This window comes from Macaca nemestrina, chromosome 10, assembly GCF_043159975.1.
Source record: "Macaca nemestrina isolate mMacNem1 chromosome 10, mMacNem.hap1, whole genome shotgun sequence".
NCBI lineage: Eukaryota > Metazoa > Chordata > Mammalia > Primates > Cercopithecidae > Macaca > Macaca nemestrina.
In genome coordinates, this window is record NC_092134.1 from 42,700,652 (window position 1) to 42,722,185 (window position 21,534).

General features: G+C 35.6%; 1 long non-coding RNA gene across 1 annotated transcript in view; it reads right to left on the minus strand.

Moving 5' to 3' along the window:
• Positions 1-4,204: 4,204 nt before the first annotated feature.
• The window catches only part of LOC139356535 (uncharacterized), a 348,801-nt gene continuing 331,471 nt past the window's right edge, over positions 4,205-21,534 (minus strand). The window contains exon 3 of the long non-coding RNA XR_011608529.1: positions 4,205-4,271. This is a non-coding gene — a long non-coding RNA (uncharacterized lncRNA). The remainder of the gene's footprint in view (positions 4,272-21,534) is intronic.

Consider the following 21,534-nt stretch of genomic DNA (forward strand, 5'->3'; position numbering starts at 1 on the left):
TACATTGCAAGAAAACGGATACCTGCTCAACCACTGCAAACAAGGATCCCATCCATTTATTTCCAAACACAAATTAGCACAATAAAGGTTCTTGAAACTCCCATCAATAGCAAAGAAAACTGTTAACATCACTGGACCTACATTTTTACTATGAAACACATTTTCTTATCTGATCTTCTCTTAATATTTCTGAAGAATTAGTGTTCTCAGATCCATATTTTGGCAAATCATTCCAGTTCAGAATATGTATTTGTATAATTACACTTGACTAAAGCTGTGCAACAGGCACATTTAGTGCAACTGTATGAAATAGAATAAGACATTCACTTGAAAATTCAAATAAAAATTGTAATAGATTGACTTTTTTGAGCATTTTAATTATCAAAAGATACTCCTTCCACTTAGATATTAGGTCCCCACTGTCCATAGTCTGTGTGCACAGCCTGCATAACTTGTCCACAGTGACTCTGCTTATAAAAGAAGAGTAAAGTTGGATTTTACTGAAATGGGAATACCCCTGAAGAAACATTTTCCCTCAGTTCCAATTTCATAGGAATAAGATATAATATTGCTGACATGGAGTCAAAGTCTATCATACATGCATGCAGGAGTCAAGTTGCAACCATGAGTATATTAGGTGTGAGTCCATTATGTAGACAGGCCAGAGTAAAGCTTATATATGAGTATGCTAGATGTGAGTTCATTATAAGGGAAGCCAAAAGTCAAAGTTGTCAGTGTGGGTATAGCAGATACGCAGAGACTGCCGGTTGCCTCAAAATGCTTTTTCCTCCTCCTCTTCTATGGTGATAAAATCCTTGAATTTCAGCAGCATGAATGACCATCTGGAACAAATTCTGCATTTCCCAGGCTCCTTTGCATGAAGTTTTTACCATAACACTTAGCGTCCGCCAACAACTTATGAGAACTGTGTGTTCAGATGCTAGGTGACTTCTTAAAAGGAGACAAAGCATTCTTATCCTTCTCTTTTTTCCTTCCTACTTGGTAAAATGCAGATGAATGGTTTCATCAAGAGTGGCCACCTTGGAAGATGAAACAAATTTAGGAATGAAGGCTATGCATAATGGACTCAAAAGAGAGAGCCAGGTGCCTGACACCACACAGGGCTGAACCAAATTTCTCTGGATCATCTACTTCCACACTTGTTGTGAGATATAAGTGAACTTTTCTCTCACTTAAGCCACAATTATTTGTATTTTCCTGTCACTCTCTACCAAATTTAACCTGAAAAAACTCAATATGTGTAGCTGATGTGTAAATTCCCAAGTCAATTGTACTTTTTAAAGATTATTTACACTCCTTCCTGCTTTCAATTAGAAACATTAATTAAAACTTGATTTTACTTCTCTAATTCTGTCTAAATTTAAAACAGTTTCTGTATGTTTTTGTATGCACTAACAGCTGAGTTTCAGGAAAAGACAAAAGCCCAACCTGAGCAGCCATGTAGATTCATGTAGAACCCTAAATTAAGAACAATAACAACAGCAAAAATTTATCTGTAGTATGAACATTATATCCCTTTGAATTTGGATATTTCCTGATTGACAAGGAAGATTAAGATACTCCTATGGGAAGATATTTTTCTAATTTCTTAATTTATATATTGAAATATAGTGAAAATAAGACAAAAAGACATACTTAACAATCACACAGCCTTAAGGAAAACAGACAGCAGTAGCAATCACTAACAATTCAGTGTGATAAGCATTAGCATAGATTGCACTAAATGTATATTAGAAACTAATAAACTCTAGCACAGATTAAGTTAAACATACATTAGTAAATAGACTAGCAAGGAACATATAACAAATTCATGCTTCATGTATCTTGCAGATTATATACTAACTTTCCATCTTGCCTACTAACATCTGTAATATAATTTATCTTTCATTTTTGTTGCTAATTCTCTATCCCATGAATCATATTCCACACATGAAAGAATCTAGCAATTTTTATAAATGGAAAAACATTCCATGCTCAATATCGTGAAGATGGTGATGCTGTCCAAAGTAATTCATAAATTCAATGCTATCCCCATCAAGCTACCATTGACATTCTTCACAGAATTAATAAAAAAAGACTTTAAATTTCATATGGAACCAAAAAAGAGCCTGTATAGCCAAGACAATCCTAAGCATAAAGAACAAAGCTGGAGACATCATGCTACCTGACTTGAAACTATATTACAAGGCTACAGTAACCGAAACAGCACAGAACTGGTTCCAAAACAGATATATATATATTTGTATTTATTATGTTTATATATATAGTGTGTATATATATATACCATGTGTGTATATATGGTATATATATATGGTGTGTATATATATAAATACATGGGATATATATATTTATATACACACCAATGGAAAAGAACAGAGGCCTCAGAAATAACACCACACGCCTACGACCAGCTGATCTTTGACAAACCTGACAAAAACAAGCAATGGGGAAAGGTCTCCCTATTTAATAAATGGTGTTGAGAAAACTGGCTAGCCATATGCAGAAAACTGAAACTAGACCCCTTCCTTACACCTTATACAAAAATTAACTCAACATGGATTAAAGACTTAAACATAAGACCTAAAACCATAAAAACCCAAAAAGAAAACCTAGGCAATACCATTCAGGGCATCATAGGCATGGACAAAGACTTCATGACTAACAGACCTTGTTTTTTTGGAGAGACAGAGTCTGGCTCTGTTGCCCAGACAGTATTGGCTCACTGCAACCTCTGACTCCCAGGTTCAAGCAATTCTCCTGTCTCAGCCTCCCAAGTAGCTGGGATTACAGGCATGCACCACCACACCCACTAATTCTTGTATTTTTAGTAGAGACGTAGTTTCTCCATGTTGACCAGGCTGGTTTTGAACTCCTGACCTCAGATGATCTGCCTGCCTCGGCCTCCCAAGGTGCTGGGATTGCAGGTGTGAGCCACCGCCCCCAGCCATGACTACTAACACCTGACTTTTAAGCATACTGGGTTAACAGTAGACAAGAACAGCCTGTCCACACAGGCCTTCTTTGTAGGCCTCATACTCTGAGGGAGTTCAGACTTCTTCTCTACTCACTTTACCCTAAAAGAAAGATGAACTCTGGCAAAAGGTGGAGGCAAAATGGAGATTTGCTAAAGAGGTGACAAGACAAGTACTTGGACCCAAAACCTTAAACCATTATAGTGAGTATACATTTGCCTTTACCAAACTAGAGTATTTATTTGTGTATATCTATCAAGGCACATCAGAAGTGACAGTGTTCTTAGGATCCTGATCATATTTCTTTTAAGTACAACCAAAACAACTTTTTAAACTGGTGTTAGTGATGTAATTACTATCAAATAAACTATGGAAATTACCTCAATACTCAGACTTGAAACACAGTGCTGTCTGATATATCTGACTGGTCTTCTACCTGTAAGACACGTGCAATGTGTGCTCCTTACATTTAATTGTTTCACCATCAGATTAGTGTTCACAACAGTGCCTGGCTCTTCATAGGTGTTCAATAAATCATTGCTAAGTGAAGGAGAGTTGCAGGAATTTTTGCAAGTTATATTAACTCTGCAAGTTTCAGTTTGCCCTCTATAAAATGGAGATCATTACTGCCGGGATTGTTGAGAAGATTTAGTTAGGTGTAAAATTTTCATATAATATTGTCGACATAGAAAGTACTCAACATATTACAGTGGCTTTTAATCTTTTTTCTTCATTACTGTAAAGTTAGTGATGTTTAAGCTAAGTCTATTGTATGCTTCTATGCGTTTCTTGACTTAGGGGGAAAAGCGAGTCTTTGAAAATTCTTTCATTCAACATAACATTTATGGAGTGCTACAACAGATCCCACAGAGTTAGGCAATACAGATAATTCAGTTGACATGTAGGATTAACCACAACCAATAGTGAACTAAATTTAAATGCAGACTCTATATATGAGCAAAAAGGGTTTAATTTATTAAAGAAAATTATAATTGTATATACATAATTTCAGCTTTTATTTATTGTAAGTAACCATAACTATTCTGAAGTTCCACAGGCACAGCTTAAAAGATTTCCTTAATATTTTTACCTTACCTAAAACCAAAACATCTTGATTAAGAGTCATCATGTAATATGAAGCTTACACTTACATAATTTGATTCAAGGCTCCTTTATTTTTCTTTGGTCAATCAGCCCATTTGTGTAAGAGTACTGATGTTGGTGATAAATACCAGACAATGGAGAAGAGGTGGCAGAGATTCTCTACTTCTTATTTTTCTGTGAACACAGAAGAAAGTGTCTTAACTTTTCACAGTTCGCCAATTGTAAGAAATTAATGCTGCCTATTTCGTTTGAATTCACTTCTAATGAAGTAAATGTTACCACACTTCACAAAATCTAAAACATCATTGAATTTTTTTAAAAACATTGCTTCATGTACCATTAGAGAATTAAAAATTATCCTTAACTATGACTGTCATCAATTAAGACAGAGCATAATTTATATTAAAATGTGAAAACATTGGATCTCATAATTGAATATTATATTTCACTAATCTAGAAAATGCGACTTAACTTAAACACAGTATAACTATCTCCATTTTTATGAAAGTTATTGAGAGGGGTACATAGATTTAGATATCAAAGTTAGTTTCAAATTCTTAACCTGATTTATTAGTGGTATGACTTTCCTTATGTTCCTTTCTAGCAAGACTCAGATTTCCTTTTCTATAAAATGAAAACAGTCTCAATCTGCAGTGTATACTATTGGTCTGATAATTTGATAAAACAATATATATAAAACATCACATACAATTCATAATACATGGAAAAAATTCAAAAACAGTCCATTCCTTTCTATCATGGGAAAGTCAAAGTGAGATGCGGAGCAGAGATCAGAGTGGGAGAAATATTTAGTGATAAAATAGTAATATAGACCAAGACCAAGACAACCTAGATACTACTTGTCCTTGGGCTAAGATACTGTATTTGTCATTTTATGTAATAATTATGTGATGTTTCCTGTATCATGAACATATTCTCCATTAGTTTTCCTTAACATTACTACATTATATATTCTTTTGTCTACTTTTTTTTTTTTTCAGTTTTGGGCTATGCAGCTTTGTTTGCTTCACAGGTTTTCTCTGTTTTATCTCCTGAGATCTTCATGATATTTATACAGCATCTGTTCAAATTCGCTCTCTTGTCCAGTGATGATCTGCATTTTACCTGTGCTATTATGACGTTTCTCCAAAGCAATGGGGAGGCTAAATTCTCCAGAGTTTATCATTTCTGATACACGGTTTAAGTAGCCTTCATGTTTACTACCTTCAGTGATGAGTAAGAAGTTCCAAAACCTTTTAATTCTCAAAGAATAATACCATTTTATTGGGCCATCAATGCCACAAATAATTATTGGTCACCAAATACCTTTATTCAATTAATAAGGAAACTGAAATCCAAAAAAGATTAGTGACTCATCAAACATCAGATAAATAGATGGCCTATTTCTCATGCCTCTAGGACTACATAAAATGGATGTCAAAATATGAAAAAGACAGAGAAAACTAGTCATGACACACATGGTCCACACCCATTACAACTGCCCAGGATCTTGGAAAAAGAGGCTAGTGCATACCAAAGGATTTCTAGCTGGGTTTTTATAAGGTGACTTCCTTGGACAATACAAAGCTCTTCTTTCTTAAAGAGATAGAGTTGGGGAAAACATGTATTGGAAAACATGAAATCTGGGTCTTTTTCACAGTGTAATTTTAATTCGTTTCTAGGCAGCAGCAGCTCTTTACTCCCCCAAACAATTTCTGCCAGTTGAATACACCAGAAAGGGCATGCAAACTTCTTTTTGGGTTTTTCTTTCTTAATTCCTGAACAATTCCCTCTGATTCTATTTATAAACCAATTAACAGTATGGGCAAGTAGGCAGTTCAAAATTCCAAATAATTTAGGACATTTTTCAACTAACATTTTTCAATAAAAATTAGGTTTTTCTAAAAAAAAAAAAATTACAATATTTATTTATTTACAATAGCAAGCTGTATCCAGGACTTCTTGTAGAGATAATTCAATAAATCCAAGATAAAGGAAGATATTGAAAAAGAACCACAAAGATCAGGTGACTAAAAGAAGCCAAAGCTCATAGTGCTGTTAGATTTGAGCAATGTGCTGCTCCAAACCAGTTTATAAACATTTGTCCAAATGCAGTTAGTTAATTTTAAACAGGTCTGTATATAGAGGCACATTTTATGTAACCTGTGAAAAATGGTTTTTTTCTGAATTTACTTTAGTTTCTTTATATAATAATGTTTCTGAAATGGCAGAGTATATATATACATATATATGTGTATGTGTATGTATATACATATATATTTGCAATTGTTGTTATATTTTTGTACTTTTTTCTGTTACATTTTAAATGTGTAACTCCTCCTGTGCCAAGAGACCAAGAGAACAAGTTAATTCAGAACAGTTTATCTTTGTTTCTTGGGAAGGAATTATTTATTCCATTGGTTCCATTATATAAAATTAGCACCCTGGTCCCAGGGAAGATTATAAAAAAACAGTATTTTGGCTTAACATTGAGAGTGTCCCATCTTTTACCACATGGTATGCAAGACACCAAAGCTGTCAAAAAGACATTAAGCAAAACTGCAAAAAGGATGAAGAAGGATTTAAACAATATTGTTTTGGGAGATAGGGTTACTAGAATATTTCTGGATGGATTGAGATGGGTTCTAAATAAGGTTATCTGACAGAAAATGGAACCAAAAATACTCCAAAAGATAAGTTAACTGAGGTAGTATGCAACCTAGATTTATAAGCAATGAAGACTAGTCTGTTATGAGGGCAGACAAATAACAGTCAAACATGACCAAATCTGAACATCTTTACTGACACGGCCATCATAGTATCGTGAATTTGCTGAGGGGAAAGGCTATAAAGAGCCAAGAGTCCGTGAATCCAAGTCTGTGTTGGCTGGAGTTGGTGGAGAAAAGCGCATCTCTTCCTTCACTGCCCAGAGTTAAAGTATATGCCCTGACCAGCATAATGGCAAAAGGTGATCATCTAAGTAGTGCATGAAACGGCATTAATCTGGGTTCCATTTGATGGCAAAAGCAGGTTCTCCAGTGCTTTCTCTGTAAAATACTTGGAGCCAGGGACTAACACTACGATGGGTAATTGTATGTGTGAATTTGACTAGGCTAAGGGATGCCCAGATAGCTGGTAAAATACTATTTCTGGGCATGTATGTGAAGGTGTTTCTGGAAGAGATTAGCATTGGAATTAGTAGGCTTTGTAAGGAAGATCCACCCTCAGCAATGTGGGCAGGCATCATCCAGTCTGTTGAGAGCCTGAATAGAATAAAAAGGGAGAAGAAGGGCAAATTCCCCCTCTCTCTCTGTTTGAGTTGGGACATTTATCTTCTGTTTTTAGGTATCAGGGAGATCTGGGGCCTTGGGACTCCCTTACACCGTTGGCTCTCCTGGTTCTTAGATCTTTGGACCCAGAACTGTATTATACCACTATCTTTTGTGATTCTCCAGCTTTCAGAAAGCTGGGATTTCATGGCCTCCATAATTATATAAACCAATCCTCATAATAAATCTTCTCTCATATATGCTTATGTATATATGTATGTATGTATGCATGTATGTATCAATCAATCAATCAATCATCGGTCTTTATCCTATTGGTTGTATTTCTCTAGAGAATCTTGACTACTACAAATATTTTGTACCTAACCAGTACTGGAGTGTTTAGATATCATACAACTCAAACGAGAAGGCCTCAACGTAAGGAAGTTTGACACAGTTATGCAGAAAGAGACAAGATGTGACTTATAAGCAGGGCTAATTCTCAGGTTATGTCCGGGCTTCATACTCCAGTGGCAATAACAATTACGAAAGTAGTGAGTACAGAATCACTTTGAACTGATCAGATAACTACTGTTTACATCATTTTAGGAACACAACAGGGTGACGGCTCATTCTGGGGCAACTAATTTCCAGCAATGCTTGTGGCACCCTGTAGATTCCAGGTGAGTTCTAACTCCATTTGCAGGGCTGAGTGATGAGAATGTAATTATGTGAGTAAGTATCCTGGAGATTTGTGATTATTATAGAGGTGCTGACCCACCAGAGGAGAGGAACAGGGAGTGATATGATCTGGCTGTGTCCCCGCCCAAATCACATCTTAAATTGTAGTTCCCATAATCCCCATGTGTCCTGAGAGAGACCCGGTGGGGGGTAATTTAATCATGGGGGCGATTACCCCCATGCAGCTCTTCTCATGATAATAAGCGAGTTCTTTTTAGATCTGACCATATCATAGGGGCTTTTCTCCCTTTTGCTTATTCTTCCTTCTCCTTACTGCTACCTTGTGAAGAAGGACATGTTTTCTTCCACTTACATCATGATTGTAAGTTTCTTGAGGCCTCCCCAGTCATGCTGAACTGTGAGTCAAATAAACCTCTTTCCTTTATAAGTTACCCAGTCGCGGGTATGTCTTTATTGGTGGCAGCATGAGAATAAACTAATACAAGGAGTATTTAATTAGTTCTGATTTAAATACTAAAAAAAGAGACCACATTTTCTATAATCTGGAGAACTGTGTCATAATAATTACATATAAAATAAAGATGAAAGCACTTCCATATGGGTGGAAAACTATGTGGAAAGGAAAACATAAGTTGAGCTAGTTAAGTTAGTTAAGTTTAACAATGCTTATGAATATGTGGGAACTGCTTATTCTTCTGATAATGATGAACTTTCAAGAACCTCCATCCTGATTTCTCTGAATTACTATTCTCCAGCAAGTTCCAACATGTCGGGGGGGTGTGGAGGGAGTTGATACTAACGACACCATTGTAATCATTTGAACCCAGGAGGCAAACTTTTAATAAATATTTTAGGCTTTGTGTGCCGTATGATCTCTGTAGCAACTACAAAATTTGGCCATTTTAGCTTGAAAGTTGCCATGGACAATACATAAATGAATGAGGGTGCTGTGTTTTGGCAAAACTTTATTTACAAAAACAGGAGGCAGCTGAATTTGCCTGTAGGGGTCATAGTTGGAGAACCCCTGTGTTAGATTGATGATGCACATCATATTATGAAAACTACTTGCTTAACTTTTGAAGACAACTTTAGATTATACCAGTCTTTTTTTCAACAAATATTTATTGAGCTTCTATGTTCTAGATATTGTACTTTTGCCTGTAAATAGGAAAGAAAGTAAAAATTTGTTGCTTTTAAGAATCCAGCAATTTTAAAAGGAAAAAAAAGAATCCCACAAAACCACAAAGCTCTAGTAATATGTTATAAATGCAATCATAATAAAATGTGCAGAATGGGAATTCAGAAGAGGAACTAATTAGCTCTCCCAAAAGGTTTCAGGGAATTTTCAGAGTGAAAGTGACATGAACTGAAAATTTTGGATGTTACTATTTACTAAAAAGTTAAACTGTCACTTGTAGTAAAGCTGAAAGCATGAAGTTACTCACAGAGGGATATATATTGAAGATTGGAGAAATTGACATTACATGTATGTATTTTATCCCAATGCATTTGGACCACTGTGTGTAGTTAATAATAATAATAATAATAATAATAATAAAAGATGATGATGGCAAACATGTATTGAACACTAAATAGGTCAACTGAGAAAAATCAATTTCCTGGAACTTATTTTGTTGCATCACCAATTTTCTGAAATTCTAATCACTGATTTACTGAAAATAGTTGCAAGTGCTTTAATGAGAATATTCAATTTCAGACACTGATATGGAATATATGCAAGATCCATCAATGCATCAAGGATCTCATAAAGCATATCAATATTTTCAAAACCTTTTGAGACCTCTGTCAATCTCTTAATATTTATCTTTTAGCATGTTTAGAATTCTTAATTAATGTTTTATACAACTTCTTGTCAATTTTATCCTTCTGATTAAAGTCTATTATATTTGGAGTGTGTTCTTTATATTCTGCGAGAAATATTAATCTACTGTGTCTCAACTCTAAATCAATCACTCTATACTCTGGTATGTGACACAAGCTCCTAGACTGCAAAATACCTTCCTCCTCCTGGAAAAGCTGGTTCCCCCTTAAGGTGTACTAGAGGGAAAATGGGGAACTGGTAGAGAAAGAATGGACTTGCTCATTCTTGCTTTCTTTCAATCCTGGCATGCTTCCTTTTTCAGTTGTGTAGGAACTCTTCTTTTCAGTAGCAGCAGTTGAATCTAATTTGTTGCTTTTCTAACACAAACCAGAAGTGAATAGTTCAGCATTATAATTCTATTTACCGCAAGAATGGTATTTGGGGCCAGGTGTGGTGGCTCACGCCTGTAATCCTAGCACTTTGGGAGGTCGAAGTGGGCAGATCACGAGGTCAGAGATCGAGACCATCCTGGCTAACATGGTGAAACCCCGTCTCTACTAAAAAATACAAAAAAACTAGCCGGCCATGGTGTCTTGCACCTGTATCCCAGCTACTCGGGAGCCTGAGGCAGGAGAATGTCGTGAACCTGGGAGGCAGAACTTGTGGTGAGCCGAGATCATGCCACTGCACTCTAGCCTGGGCAACAGAGCAAGACTCCTTCCAAAAAAAAGAATGGTATTTTATGAATGGTTTGTAAATGTGTTCGGTTATAAATCCTTAGGGTGAATATTTTGCTCAAAACATGTTCCGTGAAATATACATGTTCTTGGCAACATGATCAATGTATATTTAAAAATTATGCTGTGCAACTAAATGTTAATTATTTGCCAGATAGTGTTCTAATTAAGAAAATATATTCTGAGTGCTCTATGAGGCAGGTACCATAATTATACAAATTTTGCAGATTAAAAAAAAAAAAGTGAGGCAAGTGGGATTAGTGACTTGCTCCAAATTATAGAGCTGCTAAGTAGCAGAGCAGGGATTCAAATCCAGAATTTGAACACTTAACCATTACGTTATACTGCCACTTCGATTCATGTAGAGAATTCAGTAGAGTGGGAAACAACATAAGCAGAGGTTATTGGTAATTTTTATCTAGCAATAGCTTAGGATGAAAAAATACGTGAGGCACTGAATTTAAGTAGTGATAATAGGTATAGAGAAAAGGGGTATGCATTCAAATTACCAGTGGGTGTTAAATGTGGAGGACTCAGTAACTTATTAGATATGGACAATAAAGGAGAGAGGAAGGCAAAATGGTTGTATTAGTTACATTGCAAACACCCAGCTCTTAGGGATTTCCACCAATAGGCATTTATTTTGCTCTCAGATCTACACAGTCCTTGGGAAACGGCTGCTCAACCATGGCTTTGTGTGTATATTTGCATTCGCCTGGCAGGCTGGCTGAGTCAGTTTTGCTGATACTGGATGGACTTTCTCACGTGTCTGAGCATGTATTCAGCGGTGCTACCACAAAGATAACTGAGTTTTCTACTTAGAATGGCTAGCAGTATAGTAACCATTAACTAAGATATCAAAAACAAGATAAAGAAGCAAATGTGAGAGTTAAAAGGAGGGGGAAAAATTGTGCTAATTGGGACATATCAAATCAGATGTCAGACAAATAGAGAGGCTTTATAGGTAGTTAAATATTGGTCCAAAGGTAAAGAGAAAAAAAAAAAACAGGTAGAAATGGGAACACGGAGGTTAACAATAAGAGCCATAGTTGTGTGCGGTTGTGTGCAGTGTCATTTATGTTTATGTGGAGCAGAAAGTCAGGACTACTCTGAGACCGGTCAATAATTCTGCTTTGTTTTGCTTCTACTACCAAAGTAACTTAACTAATGGCTGTCAATTAAAGGACCATTAAATGTTATCAAGATTGAATTATTATGATTGTTGTCATATGGTCTTTCTGTAAAATTAGACATATTTGACTCAAATATTTCCACACACAAAAAAAGAACTTCTACAGAAGAAGAAAATGTAGAGGAGAAGCAGAGATGAAATGATCTTCAATAATCAAAGTATATCTTACAGGAGATATACAAGTGATAGAAAAGAAAAAGTTTCCATTTGCTTAGAAATAGCCTCCTAACACGAAAGACATGATAGTGTTGTCTAAAGGACTGAAGGCAATCTTTTTGAGCATGTTTATAAATGGTACGTCAGGGATTCAGTGGAATGCATTAAGTGATTTCTTATGGTCTGCACTAGCACCATCATTTTGCAAATCCAGTTTAATCAAGGACCTTACGAAATATGTCTATCACGACTTTGGTATAATAAATACCACATGTAGAGCCTGAATTTAATAAACTCTTTTGAATTTTCTAATTTAAAACTGAAGCATGTTATTTAATTTAAGATTAATAACAAGCATAATCACTAATACATATTTTAAGGATATGGAAGCATTTTAAATAATAGCCGTCATCACTGCTTCTCACAGTTATATAATCTCTACTTTATTTTGAAATAATTAGCCTATACGTGTACTGAAAAATAAAACTCTACATTTTGGGTGGAATGGAAAAACTAATCGAGAGCTTTTCTCTTTTAATTTTCTTGTATTTTACCATCCCCATTAATAATATTATGGAGGCATCTATTTGTTTCATGAAGGATAAGAATTGCACAGCATGAATGCAAAGGGAAATAAGTAATCAAATTCTTGTTTTGGCCTCTGAAGTAAAAATTCCTCAGCCTCTATCAAAACACTAATTTTGAAAATCAGGCTACATTGGGAAGAAAGCACATTAGAAATTAACTTAACTGCCTTTGACATACTGACATTCAAGCTTGCCCACCACATTTTACTATCTACAAATTAAAGATGGAAGGAATCCAGAGTATGACAAAAAGAAAGGTTGGTGTAAGAAGCACATTTCTTTAAGCTTTAGAGCATTGGGAGAATGAGAAGTAAAGCAGTGACATAGGAAACAGGCAATTAGAACTCTGATCTATCCTCACTAAGACAGAGAAATTCATGGGAAACTTCGAGCTGAAAGACCATCTGCTTAGCTTTCCACTTGAAAACTATGGAGATAACAAAATAAAAACAACAACAACAAAAAACCCCAAACCTGGGCAATGATGTCCCAGCACAGCCAAGAGGGATGTTTAGATTCATGAGCATACAGCATAACTCCCAGATTCCCTTGGTCTGCATGTAGCATGGATGTGTCATACTCCAGTAAGACAAAAGAGAGGTCTTGAGATGGCCAGTGGATAAGGACACAAAGTCAACAGTGCAGGGAATTTGTGCCAGAGATAAACAGTGGAGACCACAGACCCTGGTGATAAGATCTAGCATGATGCCTGGAAAGGCCAGATGGAACCAGTTGTGCCTCAATGGTGATCAGTTAGACTAGACTGTTTCACTACAGTGAGCAGTAAAGATTTAAAAAAAAGAAATGGCAGGGTGTGGTGGCTCACGCCTGTAATCCCAGCACTTTGGGAGGCCAAGGTGGGCAGATCACTTGAGGTCAGAAGTTCAAGACCAGCCTGGCTAACATAGTGAAACACCTGTCTCTACTAAAAATGCAAAAATTAGCCAGATGAGGTGGCACACACTTGTAATCCCAGCTACCCAGGATGCTGAGGCAGGAGAATCACTTGAACCCAGGAGATGGAGGTTGCAGTGAGCCAGGATTGAGCCACTGAACTCCAGCCTGGGTGACAGAGTGAGGTTCCATCTCAAAAAATAAATAAATAAATAAATAAATAAATAATATGGTATGGGCCTTGTATTAGTTTCCTCTTGCTACTGTAACAAATTACCCCAAACTGAATGGACTGAAGCAACATAAATGTATTATTTTATCATTCTAAGTGTCAGATGTCTGAACTGGGTCTCACTGAGCTAAAATCAAGTTATTAGCATGACTGCAGTTCTCCGGAGCCTTTAGATGAGAATTCATTTTCTTGGCCATTTCTGCTTCTAGGGGCCGTCTGACTAATGGTCCCCATTCATCATCAAAGTCAGCTACAGTTGGTGGAATCTTTTTCACCCTGTATCACTCTGATACTTACTCTCCCGCTTTTCTCTTTAACTTACAAGGATCCTTGTAATTGCATTGGGCTCACCCAAATAACCATGAATAACGTCTTCATTTCAAAGTTAGCTGATTAGCAAGGTTAAATCCGTCTATAACCTTAATTCCTCCATGCATCATAACCTAACATTTTCAAGGTTCTGAGGATTAGGATATGGGTATTTTGGGGTGCCCATTATTTTGCTACCATAGAGCTCATTTATTTTTTCTCCTTTTTTGTTCTCTTTCAACTTTTATTTTAGAATCAGGGGGTAGATGTGCAGCTTTGTTACAAAGGTGTATCCCATGATATGGAGGTTTGAGGGATAAATGAACTCATCGCCCAGGTACTGAGCATGGTACCCAATATGTAGTTTTACAGCCCTTACTCCCTCTCCCTTCCTCTCCTCTCTATTAGTCTTCAGTGTCTGTTCTTGCCATATTTACGTCCACATGTACCCAAAGTTTAGCTCCCATTTATACGTGAGAACATGTGGTATTTGGTTTTCTGTGTCTGAAGTATTTAGCTTAGTATGATAGCCTCCAGCTACATTCATGTTGCTCAAATTATAAAAATCCTAAAAGAAAACCTAGAAAATATCCTTCCTGATACTAGCCTTGGCAAATAATTTGTGGCTAAATCCTCAAAAGCAATTGCAATGAAAACAAAAATTGATAAGTGGAACCTAATTAAACTAAAGAGCTTCTGCACAGCAAGAGAAACTATCAAGGAAGTAAATAGACAACCTACAAAATGGGAGAAAGTATTTGCAAACTATGCAACTGACAGAGGTCTAACATCCAGAATCTACAAGGAATTTAAACAACTCAAGTTAAAAACAAATAACCCCATTAAAAAGTGGGCAAAAGACATGAATAGACACTTCTTAAAAGAAGACACACAAGAGGCCAAGAAACATATAGAAAAATGTTAATCATCACTAATCACCAAAGAAATGAAAATTCAAACCACAAGAGATACCATTTCACACCAGTCAGAATGGTTTTCGTTAAAAAGTCAAAAAACAACAGATGTTGGCGAGGCTGAAGAGAAAAGGGAACACTTATAGACTGTCGGTGGGAATGTAAATTACTCCAGCCACGTGTACAGCAGTTTGGAGATTTCTTAAGGAACAGATTCATGTCTGTTACATTTTTTTTCTCTCTTTAAACCATTCTACCTACTCAGACACCATCTTGGAACAAAACAGGGGAAAGAAGAAGTAACACAAAAAATAGACTTTCTCATAAAGAGAATGAGTCATGTCTAAGAGATTCTTTAAAGCTTAGGAGAGAAAAGTACCACTGGTGGCCTTGTTTAGAATGTATCTCCCCTTTACTCTTCACTGCAGCCGCCCGCACTTTATAGTCACTTTACAACAGGTTAGAGATTTTTGAAGAAGCTTAGGTGAATTATTAAATCAAAAGGGCTAATTTTGAAACAGACACATTATGACTGATCATAATAATGACCCCTAACAATTACTTTTAAAAACATAACAGATTTACTTAAGAGCACACAGACTCTTTCAGAAAAAAATTAAACATTGTTAGTTGACAGGTGAGACTCACATATGATGACAGACCTGTCCATAAAACTAAATAACAGAGAAATCTGAAGGAGTCTGGAATTCAGAAAAGAATCCTGAGTTCCTGGCCTCTAACTCAATGTTAGTGCCCTAAGTAAGCAAAGGACTTAACTAAATTAATTTCCTAAGAACTTTTTATATTTTTCAATAGGTGTTCTAAACTTTTCAGGAAACACGTCACTTTGTTTACCAGAACAGCAAAGTACAGATGGAAAATTGATTGTTAGCCTAATACATAACACACTGCCTAGGCCCTCCATAGATACTTGCTAAGACACGTATGAAATGATTAAGCAGAGATAATCAGCTTACGAACTAAGTATATCATGAGCCAATGTCAGAAGAAAAGGGGTGCATTGATAGTTTTACGAAGGTGTTATGGGTATAAAGTTAAAAATATTTCAGAAAGTAAACTGGAAAATAATTTCCAAGTGTTAAATTCAGATAGTGGTGTTAGATGGTGAAATTAAGGAGAAAAATTTTTAGAAGCATATAGAAGAATCAAAGTGGTAGTAATGGGGACTTATCTTTACCCAGGTGAGTACCTCAGTATATTAAACTGAGGGAAAGGCAGCAGCAGAGAATCTGTGATCCTGCCACAGCAGAAAGGATGGATTGCCTTTTTCTTTAATTGGAAAAATCAATGACAAGAAAGAAAACAGTGCCATCCATTTTTAATCACTTTTTACTGTTATATATTTATTTTTTAATTTTTTAAAAATTATTTATTTGTTTGTTTATTTTTGAGACAGAGTCTCTCTGTCACCCAGGCTGGAATGCAGTGGCACAATTATGATTTGCTGCGGCCTTTACCTCCTGGGCTTAAGTGATCTTTCCACCTTGGCCTCCAGAGTAGCTGGGCCCACAGGCATGCAACATATCTGGCAAATTTTTTGTTACTATTTTTAGTAGAGATGGGGTCTAACGATGTTGCCCAGGCTGGTCTGGAACTCCTGGCCTCAAGTGATCCTCCCACCTTAACCAAAGTGCTGGAATTATAGGTGTGAGGCACCATGCCTGGCCTTTGAGTCACTATTTTTTTTCACTGCATGAGAACTTCTATTCATGTGGCAATACATCCAGGAATGTAAAATAGGACTTGAGCTTCTTTAAGATTACCAAGGTAATTAGCCAGAGGAAAAATATTAAAAATCATAATGTTAGAATAATTCTCAGACCAAAATGGGAGCATTCTGAACTATGCAATGAGAGAAGAAAAGCATATTCTTGTACCTCTAAGACAACACACACACACACACACACACACACACAGTGTATATCTTTTCCTTTCCTACTGGTTAGTAATACTCTACAATGACTTACAAGATACCTTGTTCTGAGTTTTTTGTTTGTTTGTTTGTTTGTTTTCCTAGTACTTCACTAACCTTGGTACACTTTGGAAGTTAGTTGATTTGTCCAAGACCTCATGTTGAAGTCTTTGCAGAAAGCACCATTCAGTCTTCTTTAGTGCTCCAGAATTCTCCATAGGATAAGTCCTTATAGCAAGTGAGGTTTTACTTATGCATAGTTTAAGCTTAGTGATTTTACTTATGTATCACTATACTCCTTTTGTTCTAATCTTTGTTGTTTTCTGTGTTGCCAAAATTCTAGTTGAAAAGATATGACATCTGTGCGTACAGCTACCCTTTGATCCTTTTGTTAATGTAATTCAAACTTGTGAAGAAAATAAATATTCCAGAGAATGATTATATAAAAAGAATTTGCAAATTGAAAGCCACTATAATGAACATAAACAAATGACAATATATTATTTATTTTAAAAATGTACTATATTTTGCTCTGATGATATTTGCAGATATACATTGATATATAATATTTTATATAAGAACCTTGAGTACATTATCAAACACACACACATACATACACAAACACATATGGGAAGATTGTTGTTAGGGAGGATTTACGAGAAGGGAACATTTAAGCAAAGACTTGGAGAAAATATGTTTCTGATCCAGGTGGATAACTAGAGTAAGTGCCCTCCAGACAAAGGAAAAGGCACAGTTCGGAATTCCTTGTTGCTGCTTACAAAATAAATAACATCTTAGCTGACTTTCTAGCTCAGTTTAATCAATGGATAACTTCTGTTAATTCCCTCAACCTTTAATTTTATTAGCTATGCATAATAGAGACTGTCTCTTCTCTATTTGTATGAATGCTATGATGATCAACTCTATGATATATATTAACCATTTATGATGGGAGCAATCAGAAAAATACCACCCACTCTCTAGACTCTTTCTATGAGAGGGATTCTTTAAATCAAATGCATTTAATCAAGGGGAATGTCCTTTCTCTCAACTAGAGAATAGCCTTTAATGTAATTAGTATACATTCTAATTCCAGGAGCAATCACAAGGATTACATAACTTGATATTCTCCTGCCGCATTCACCTAAAAAGGTTACAATAAGAAGACTGCTCTTTACATCCATTTGACTGGTAAAAAATAACAATAATGTACAAAAATACCAAGAATATGAAGAAATGGAAGCTCTAATAGATTGCTGGTATAAGTTGATACATCTATTTGGTATAATCTGGTATATACAATTTCCAGAGGAGCATGTATATTTACAAAAGGAGCATTTGCATATACATACATATATACATATGTGTACACACAAACACATATGTATACACACGTACTAAATATATATGGACAGAGAGAAAGAAAGAAGCATAAGGCATGATCATTGCAACATTGTAATAATTGGGAAAAGTAAAATTCCATAAATGAAAAAAGAACAAAGAAATTGTGTCTGCCTTATGAAATGTGAAAATTAATACATTATTTATAATCTATGTTGTATTTATAATTTATAATTACATCTAATGGCATGCATAAATTTCAAAACAGTATGTTGTTAGTAATAAATATGAGAATATATACATATTATTTATTTATAATATAACTTATATAAAGGTGTAAGAACAGACAAAACAATGCAATATTATATTTATGTATTTATACATGTATGGTAATAAATAAATTGTGCATGATAATGATAAAGACTAGGAGAAAATCTCCCTCTAAACAAATATGGCCAAATGCTACGATTTGATAAAGCTGCATGGTACCTACATTCATGATGCTTTTCCATATTAGTCTCTGTAATACTTTGTAAGCTTTAAATCGTTTCCAATATGAACCAGTATTATACTTTTATAAAGATGAAAGTCCTCATGGTTGAATGGGTAAAAATCCGTGAAAATGGGAACATACTGACTTCAAAGGGCAGAATGTTTTTTGAGAATGAAATGTTACCTTTAGATTCTTTGACACAATATTGTTCCAGCCATTGTTCTCAGTTCTTGACACCCATTATCTCATTTAATCCTTGCAATAATTCTCCATGGAAAATACTATTATTTCCTCTTACCTTGTACATAAAGATAACTGAGTTGGTCTGTGTTACATAGCTAATAAGTTGAGGTATTAGACTTTAAACTGGAGAATCTGAGTTCTCAACCAGTACAGAGACTGCCCTTGGTAGATGAGTTTACATTAAAGTAGCTGTATTAGTCAGTTTTCTCGCTGCTGATAAAGGCATACCCAAAAATGGGCAATTAAAAAAAAAGAGATTTAATTGGAGTTACAGTTCCATATGGCTGGGGAAGCCTCACAATCATGGCAGAAGCCAAGGAAGAGCAAATCAAGTCTTACATGGATGACAGCAAGCAAAGAGAGCTTGTGCAGGAAAACTATGCCTTATAATAACCATCAGATTTCACGAGACTTACTCATTATCAGGAGAATAGTATGGGAAATATGGTAGCAGGCACTAAGACATGAAGTCCTCTGTGGTGAAGGGTAGTAATAGAAGTGGAGTCAAGAACACAGAAGAGACTCATGAACCTGCTAAAGCATTCTGCATAGGATATGCACCAGGGAATAACACCCAACTATTGTATTGTTCTCATGGGTGAGATTATGCTGAGATGAATTTCACATATGTGCTTTGTTTTATGGAGTCAATTATACTATCAGAGTCTGATTCAGATAATTCACAATAAGCATAAACTGTATGGAGGAAGAGAAAAACAAAAGGGATCTTCCACTTGAGAGACTTTTATTATTCAAAACAAATTCTAAAAAACATTTTTGGGGGCACACAAGTTAAATTTTCCCTCTGCTTCCAGCTCTATTACTGTTTTTGCTTGTTTGTTTGTTGTTGTTTTTAATAGCTACAATATGAAACAGGACTTTCCATTATTTGACCCCACTTTGTAGCCACTTAGAGAAATGCATTTTAAATAAATTTACAGTGGAAACAGCCAGCAAACATTTCTTTCCAATATGAGCACTCTTTTCTCCCTCCAACCTTTGCAAACACTTAAGTATATTAATAGAGAATGAATAAGATTCCTTCCAAAGAAATAACAGTTCAACAAAAAGACTATCTTTTTTTCTGAATTTAATTCCACTTTGCCTCGGACATTCAATAATGTGTGTGCCTTACAATTGCAGCACAAGGTCATATGGTTTGTGAAATTATTTAAATGTAGGTAAAAGTCATTGCATTTTTAAAATACCATGATTGTACATATTTGTACAAAAACCTTGGGTCAGGGTTGATTTAGCACCTCTACCTGGGGCTTTAATTCTCTCCTGAATAACTGTTAAATGTAGGCTAAGAGAAGCATTTTTCATCTTATTCTTTATTCACTATGTTAAAATTACCTTCTACTACTACACAAATTTTTATCTTAAGAGTGTTCCTTTACATGTTCCTAAAACTAGTAGACGTTCCAATTCTTATATCATGGGTGATGAAATTGAAGCTCCGAAAGTCGAGATATCTTGCTGAATACCATAAAGCTAGTATATGGGAAAGGACTCTGACATGATGAAAGACCCACAGATTGGTATTGAAACACATTTTTAGATCTTGAAAAACCAGGAATCATGGCCATTGTGTTATGGGGGTGAGCTATAACTTTTCCAGATCTGGCATTTTTAAAAATAAAATGGTTATAAATCATTCTACTATAAAGACACATGCACAAGTATGTTTATTGTGGGACTGTTCACAATGGCAAAGACTTGGAACCAACCCAAATAGCCATCAATGATAGACTGGATAAAGAAAATGTGGCACATATACACCATAGAATACTATGCAGCCATGAAAAAGGATGAGTTCATGCTTTTTTCAGGGACATGGATGAAGCTGGAAACCATCATTCTCAGCAATCTAACACAAGAACAGAAAACCAAACACCACATGTTCTTAATTGTAAGTGGGAGTTGAACAATGAGAACACATGGACACAGGGGGAGGAACATCACACACTGGGGCCTCTCAGGGCGTGGGGGGCTAGTGGACAGATAGCATTAGGAGAAATATCTAATGCAGATGATGGGTTGATGGATGCAGCAAACCACCATGGCATATGTTCACCTATAGAACAAGCCTGCACGTTCTGCACATATACCCCAGAACTTAAAGTATAATAATAATTTAAAAAAACAGTTATCAACATGTATTCTATGTGAGACTAAACATTGTTCTCACACCAAAGAACTCTATGACTCTGCCTACCATGCTATTACAAAATAGGAAGGAAGGAGAAGTTGATGTTTGGAGTTCCACCTCTCTTTCCATAAAAATATATTTAGCTAATGGATGCACTATGGAATTGACTGATTTAGCAATATTTATTATCACTGGGAAGATAATCATTGGTAAGAAAGGTAATGGAGAGTGATATAATGGGCCTATAGACAAGTAAATTCCAATTAAAATCCTTTCTGTGAATTCTTAGCTCTGTCAATTTGGGCAAAGTCTTTAGATTCTTCATTTATAAAATGATTCTAAAAAATATATTCTCATTAACCTACATTACATAATTAAAATAAAGACTATAGAAAATAGGTACTAAAGAGCTCTGAAAGCTAAAACATAGACTATAAATTTAAGAATGGGCCGGGCGCGGTGGC